A 7,509-nucleotide genomic window follows, 5' to 3' on the forward strand; every position below is an offset into this window, starting at 1 on the left:
TTTGGTGGTGATCTGGGGGGCAGAGATCTGTCTGAGTGGAGGTCTGCGCTCTCCGAGTGCTTTTCTTGTTTCTATTGTTTTACTGGTCCGGCCCACTTCAGATCAGATTAGTCTGTATGTGGACCCTGAACTAACATGAGTTTGACAGCCCTGAAATACACACAAACTATTTAACAGGAAGAAGCTTGTTAAAATTGTGCTTACTTCTCTTTAGACATTTCAGGTTATTCACATATTTTGTGAAACTATACTTTGTTTTAGTGTAAATACATGAAAATATTTTCATTTACGAAGAGAAACATTTGAAGTTGTCATTATTTCTCTGTTGTTATTATTATAGTTTTTGACTGAGTCCTGTCCACTGGAGATTGAATTGGTCTGAATGTGGAACCTGAACTAAAAGGATTGCTAATTTCTTCAGTGTAATTTTTGCATTTCACAAATTCATCCCCTGGGCCGGATTTGGACCCCAGACCACATGTTAGACACCTGTGGTCTAGATAGTAAAGATACAAAGGACACAACCGTTTATAGGTTATCTGGAGGGACTGAGTAATCCAACTTATGAGAATATTGAAACTAAAAAATAATAGTGAGGGGGTTTTTGTATAAAAAAATCTGGTTTGTTTCCATTGCAAACATAGTATTTAAAGTGTTAAATATGACAGTTATTGTGTGTTTGGTATTTTTGGTTATGGCTCAAGTTGAGGAAATCCCCCAAAAAATGTATTAAAAAAAGTTTAAAATACTATAATTTTTTTGTTTTGTTTTGTTTTGTGTGCAGATTATGTGTTTTAGCTGATTAAAGGATGGGTGAGATATGACAGATGACAGGAGGAAAAAAAGAAATATACACACAGGGTGGGGAAGCCAAATGTACACTGAACATTCAGTTGTTTTTTCTCAGCAGACACTACGTCAGTTGTTTTGAACCCAAACATATACTGATGTCATAATCATACCTAACACTATTATCCATACCTTTTCAGAAACTTTTGCCCATATGAGTAATCAGGAAAGCAAACGTCAAAGAGTGTGTGATTTGCTGAATGCACTCGTCACACCAAAGGAGATTTCAAAAATAGTTGGAGTGTCCATAAAGACTGTTTATAATGGAAAGAAGAGAATGACTATGAGCAAAACTATTACCAGAAAGTCTGGAAGATACTATTAAAGAAGAATGGGAGAAGTTGTCACCCCAATATTTGAGGAACACTTGCGCAAGTTTCAGGAAGCGTGTGAAGGCAGTTATTGAGAAAGAAGGAGGACACAGAGAATAAAAACATTTTCTATTATGGACATTTTCTTGTGGCAAATAAATTCTCATGACTTTCAATAAACTAATTGGTCATACACTGTCTTTCAATCCCTGCCTCAAAATATTGTACATTTTGCTTCCCCACCCTGTAAATATATATATATATATATATATATATATATATATATATATATATATATATATATATGTGAAATATTGGGGGGGGGGGGATTGCATTAAAACAAATGGTTTGTTTCCATTACGCACATAGTAGTTAAAGGGTTAAATATGACAGTTATTGTTTTTTTATGGCTCAAGTTGAGGAAATCCAAAAAAATATATAAAAAAAAAGTGTAAAATACTATTACGTTTTTGTTTTGTTTTTTTGTGCAGATGATGTGCTTTAGGTGATTAAAGGATGGGTGAGATATGACAGATGACAGGAGAAAAAAGCTTAACAATAAAAAAATAAAATTTTGACGTAAAATATTGGAGAAAAAAAATTGCATAAAAAACCTGGTTTGTTTACATTACAAACATAGAATTTAAAGGGTTAAAAATATGACAGTTATTGAATGTTTGGTGTTTTTGGCGTGAACATACTTCTAAACTTATAATGCGTAAACAGAAAACACACTAATAAAAGTGCATGTATATTTACGCGAGTCACGATATCACGTTACGCATTGTAAACAGTGTTAAATTCCTGTTTTTAAATTACGATGTTCTCGTCATATAATGGCTTTATTCTCGAAATATGACGATATTCTCATAGCAGTAGAACGGGTTCGTGAAAACAGTACAGTTACAAAAACAACCACGATTTTCTGCTAGAAGTCCCGGAAGTTGTGTTCTGGATTGATTAGAGATATTTTTAAAACATGAAATAAATGTGAAAATCAGCTGATTGTTAAGAATACGGTTCAGTCCGATCTACATTTTCATTAACACTGAACTGGGTCGTTTTCAGGTTTTTACGCTTGTTTCACGACTTTTTATTGGAAAAGCCTTAAAGGTTCAAATTGTAATATTTAGTGACATCTGGTGGTGACAATGGACGACCCTGTTACCTGTGAACAGTCCTGTTACCTGTGAACAACCCTGTTACCTGTGGACAGTCCTGTTACCTGTGAACAGTCCTGTTACCTGTGAACAGTCCTGTTACCTGTGGACAGTCCTGTTACCTGTGAACAGTCCTGTTACCTGTGGACAGTCCTGTTACCTGTGGACAACCCTGTTACCTGTGGACAGTCCTGTTACCTGTGAACAGTCCTGTTACCTGTGAACAACCCTGTTACCTGTGGGCAGTCCCGTTACCTGTGAACAGTCCCATTACCTGTGGACAGTCCTGTTACCTGTGGACAGTCCCGTTACCTGTGGACAACCCTGTTACCTGTGGGCAGTCCTGTTACCTGTGGACAGTCCCGTTACCTGTGGACAGTCCTGTTACCTGTGGACAGTCCCGTTACCTGTGGACAACCCTGTTACCTGTGGGCAGTCCCGTTACCTGTGGACAGTCCTGTTACCTGTGGACAGTCCCGTTACCTGTGGACAACCCTGTTACCTGTGGACAGTCCCGTTACCTGTGGACAACCCTGTTACCTGTGGACAACCCTGTTACCTGTGGACAGTCCTGTTACCTGTGGACAGTCCCGTTACCTGTGGACAGTCCTGTTACCTGTGGACAACCCTGTTACCTGTGGACAGTCCTGTTACCTGTGGACAACCCTGTTACCTGTGGGCAGTCCCGTTACCTGTGGACAGTCCCGTTACCTGTGGACAACCCTGTTACCTGTGGACAGTCCTGTTACCTGTGGACAACCCTGTTACCTGTGGACAGACCTGTTACCTGTGGACAACCCTGTTACCTGTGGGCAGTCCTGTTACCTGTGGACAATCCTGTTACCTGTGGACAGTCCCGTTACCTGTGGACAGTCCCGTTACCTGTGGACAGTCCTGTTACCTGTGGACAGTCCCATTACCTGTGGACAACCCTGTTACCTGTGAACAGTCCCGTTACCTGTGGACAGTCCCGTTACCTGTGGACAACCCTGTTACCTGTGAACAGTCCTGTTACCTGTGGACAACCCTGTTACCTGTGGGCAGTCCCGTTACCTGTGAGCAGTCCTGTTACCTGTAGACAGTCCTGTTACCTGTGGACAACCGTGTTACCTGTAGACAGTCCTGTTACCTGTGAACAGTCCTGTTACCTGTGGACAGTCCTGTTACCTGTGGACAGTCCTGTTACCCGTGGACAACCGTGTTACCTGTGGACAGTCCTGTTACCTGTGAACAGTCCTGTTACCTGTGGACAGTCCCGTTACCTGTGGACAGTCCTGTTACCTGTGGACAACCGTGTTACCTGTGGACAGTCCTGTTACCTGTGGACAACCGTGTTACCTGTGGACAACCCTGTTACCTGTGGACAGTCCTGTTACCTGTGGACAGTCCCGTTACCTGTGGACAACCCTGTTACCTGTGGGCAGTCCCGTTACCTGTGGACAGTCCCGTTACCTGTGGACAACCCTGTTACCTGTGGACAGTCCTGTTACCTGTGGACAACCCTGTTACCTGTGGACAGTCCTGTTACCTGTGGACAACCCTGTTACCTGTGGGCAGTCCCGTTACCTGTGGACAGTCCCGTTACCTGTGGACAACCCTGTTACCTGTGGACAGTCCTGTTACCTGTGGACAACCCTGTTACCTGTGGACAGACCTGTTACCTGTGGACAACCCTGTTACCTGTGGGCAGTCCTGTTACCTGTGGACAATCCTGTTACCTGTGGACAGTCCCGTTACCTGTGGACAGTCCCGTTACCTGTGGACAGTCCTGTTACCTGTGGACAGTCCCATTACCTGTGGACAACCCTGTTACCTGTGAACAGTCCCGTTACCTGTGGACAGTCCCGTTACCTGTGGACAACCCTGTTACCTGTGAACAGTCCTGTTACCTGTGGACAACCCTGTTACCTGTGGACAGTCCCGTTACCTGTGAGCAGTCCTGTTACCTGTAGACAGTCCTGTTACCTGTGGACAACCCCGTTACCTGTGGGCAGTCCCGTCACCTGTGGGCAGTCCTGTTACCTGTGGGCAGTCCCGTTACCTGTGGGCAGTCCCGTTACCTGTGGGCAGTCCCGTTACCTGTGGACAACAGTGTTACCTGTAGACAGTCCTGTTACCTGTAGACAGTCCCGTTACCTGTGGACAGTCCTGTTACCTGTGGACAGTCCCATTACCTGTGGACAACCCTGTTACCTGTGAACAGTCCCGTTGCCTGGGGACAGTCCCCGTTTCCACTGTGGACAAACCCGGTTACCTGTGAACAGTCCTGTTACCTGTGGACAACCCTGTTACCTGTGGACAGTCCCGTTACCTGTGGGCAGTCCTGTTACCTGTAGACAGTCCCGTTACCTGTGGGCAGTCCCGTTACCCGTGGGCAGTCCCGTTACCTGTGGACAGTCCCGTTACCTGTGGACAGTCCCGTTACCTGTGGGCAGTCCCGTTACCTGTGGACAACCGTGTTACCTGTGGGCAGTCCCGTTACCTGTGGGCAGTCCCGTTACCTGTGGACAGTCCTGTTACCTGTGGACAACCGTGTTACCTGTGGACAACCGTGTTACCTGTGGACAGTCCTGTTACCTGTGAACAGTCCTGTTACCTGTGGGCAGTCCCGTTACCTGTGGACAACCGTGTTACCTGTGGACAGTCCTGTTACCTGTGGACAGTCCCGTTACCTGTGGGCAGTCCTGTTACCTGTGGACAACCGTGTTACCTGTGGACAGTCCTGTTACCTGTGAACAGTCCTGTTACCTGTGGACAGTCCTGTTACCTGTGGACAGTCCCGTTACCTGTGGGCAGTCCTGTTACCTGTGAACAGTCCTGTTACCTGTGGACAACCGTGTTACCTGTGGACAGTCCTGTTACCTGTGAAGAGTCCTGTTACCTGTGGACAACCGTGTTACCTGTGGACAACCGTGTTACCTGTAGACAGTCCTGTTACCTGTGAACAGTCCTGTTACCTGTGGACAGTCCTGTTACCTGTGGGCAGTCCCGTTACCTGTGGGCAGTCCCGTTACCTGTGGGCAGTCCTGTTACCTGTGGACAGTCCTGTTACCTGTGGACAACCGTGTTACCTGTGGACAGTCCTGTTACCTGTGGACAGTCCTGTTACCTGTGAACAGTCCTGTTACCTGTGGACAACCGTGTTACCTGTAGACAGTCCTGTTACCTGTGAACAGTCCTGTTACCTGTGGACAGTCCTGTTACCTGTGGACAGTCCTGTTACCCGTGGACAACCGTGTTACCTGTGGACAGTCCTGTTACCTGTGAACAGTCCTGTTACCTGTGGACAACCGTGTTACCTGTAGACAGTCCTGTTACCTGTGGACAACCGTGTTACCTGTGGACAGTCCTGTTACCTGTGGACAGTCCTGTTACCTGTGGACAGTCCTGTTACCTGTGGACAACCGTGTTACCTGTGGACAGTCCTGTTACCTGTGGACAGTCCTGTTACCTGTGGACAGTCCCATTACCTGTAGACAGTCCCGTTACCTGTGGACAACCGTGTTACCTGTGGACAGTCCTGTTACCTGTGGACAGTCCCGTTACCTGTGGACAACCGTGTTACCTGTGAACAGTCCTGTTACCTGTGGACAGTCCTGTTACCTGTGGACAGTCCTGTTACCTGTGGACAGTCCTGTTACCTGTGGACAACCGTGTTACCTGTGGACAGTCCTGTTACCTGTGGACAGTCCTGTTACCTGTGGACAACCGTGTTACCTGTGGACAGTCCGTGTTACCTGTGGACAGTCCTGTTACCTGTGGACAACCGTGTTACCTGTGGACAGTCCTGTTACCTGTGGACAGTCCTGTTACCTGTGGACAACCGTGTTACCTGTGGACAGTCCTGTTACCTGTGGGCAGTCCTGTTACCTGTGAACAGTCCTGTTACCTGTGGACAGTCCTGTTACCTGTGGACAGTCCTGTTACCTGTGGGCAGTCCTGTTACCTGTGGGCAGTCCCGTTACCTGTGGGCAGTCCTGTTACCTGTGGACAGTCCTGTTACCTGTGGACAACCGTGTTACCTGTGGACAGTCCTGTTACCTGTGAACAGTCCTGTTACCTGTGGACAACCGTGTTACCTGTAGACAGTCCTGTTACCTGTGAACAGTCCTGTTACCTGTGGACAGTCCTGTTACCTGTGGACAACCGTGTTACCTGTGGACAGTCCTGTTACCTGTGAACAGTCCTGTTACCTATGGACAGTCCTGTTACCTGTGGACAACCGTGTTACCTGTAGACAGTCCTGTTACCTGTGGACAGTCCTGTTACCTGTGAACAGTCCTGTTACCTGTGGACAGTCCTGTTACCTGTGGACAGTCCTGTTACCTGTGGACAACCGTGTTACCTGTGGACAGTCCTGTTACCTGTGGACAGTCCTGTTACCTGTGAACAGTCCTGTTACCTGTGGACAGTCCTGTTACCTGTGGACAGTCCTGTTACCTGTGGACAACCGTGTTACCTGTGGACAGTCCTGTTACCTGTGGACAGTCCCGTTACCTGTGGACAGTCCCGTTACCTGTGGACAACCGTGTTACCTGTGAACAGTCCTGTTATCTGTGGACAGTCCTGTTACCTGTGGACAGTCCTGTTACCTGTGGACAACCGTGTTACCTGTGGACAGTCCTGTTACCTGTGGACAGTCCTGTTACCTGTGGACAGTCCTGTTACCTGTGAACAGTCCTGTTACCTGTGAACAGTCCTGTTATCTGTGGACAGTCCTGTTACCTGTGGACAGTCCTGTTACCTGTGGACAACCGTGTTACCTGTGGACAGTCCTATTACCTGTGAACAGTCCTGTTACCTGTGGACAGTCCTGTTACCTGTGGACAACCTTCATACTTCCGTCCTCAGATCTTCGTCCACCTGTGGTTTGTTGGACAGTGAGTCCTGGATCCGTGAAGGTGGACTGAAGTGAACCGGACCTGAAGTGAACCGGACCTGAAGTGAACCGGACCTGCAGGAGGACAAAATGAGATAAAACAGAAGGAGATGAGGGAGTGAGGAGCAGGAGGGAAAACAGGAAAAAGAGGAAGGAGGGAAAAAGACCGAGGAGAAATAGTAGGTGTGAATGAGAGAGAGAGAGAGAGAGAGAGAGAGAGAGAGAGAGAGAGAGAGAGAGAGAGAGAGAGAGAGGGAGGAGGAGGAGGAGGACCAGCCTCCATCTCCAGTTGTGGCTCCGCAGACGCGCA

Source organism: Sphaeramia orbicularis, unplaced genomic scaffold (assembly GCF_902148855.1).
Source record: "Sphaeramia orbicularis unplaced genomic scaffold, fSphaOr1.1, whole genome shotgun sequence".
Classification (NCBI taxonomy): Eukaryota; Metazoa; Chordata; class Actinopteri; order Kurtiformes; family Apogonidae; genus Sphaeramia; species Sphaeramia orbicularis.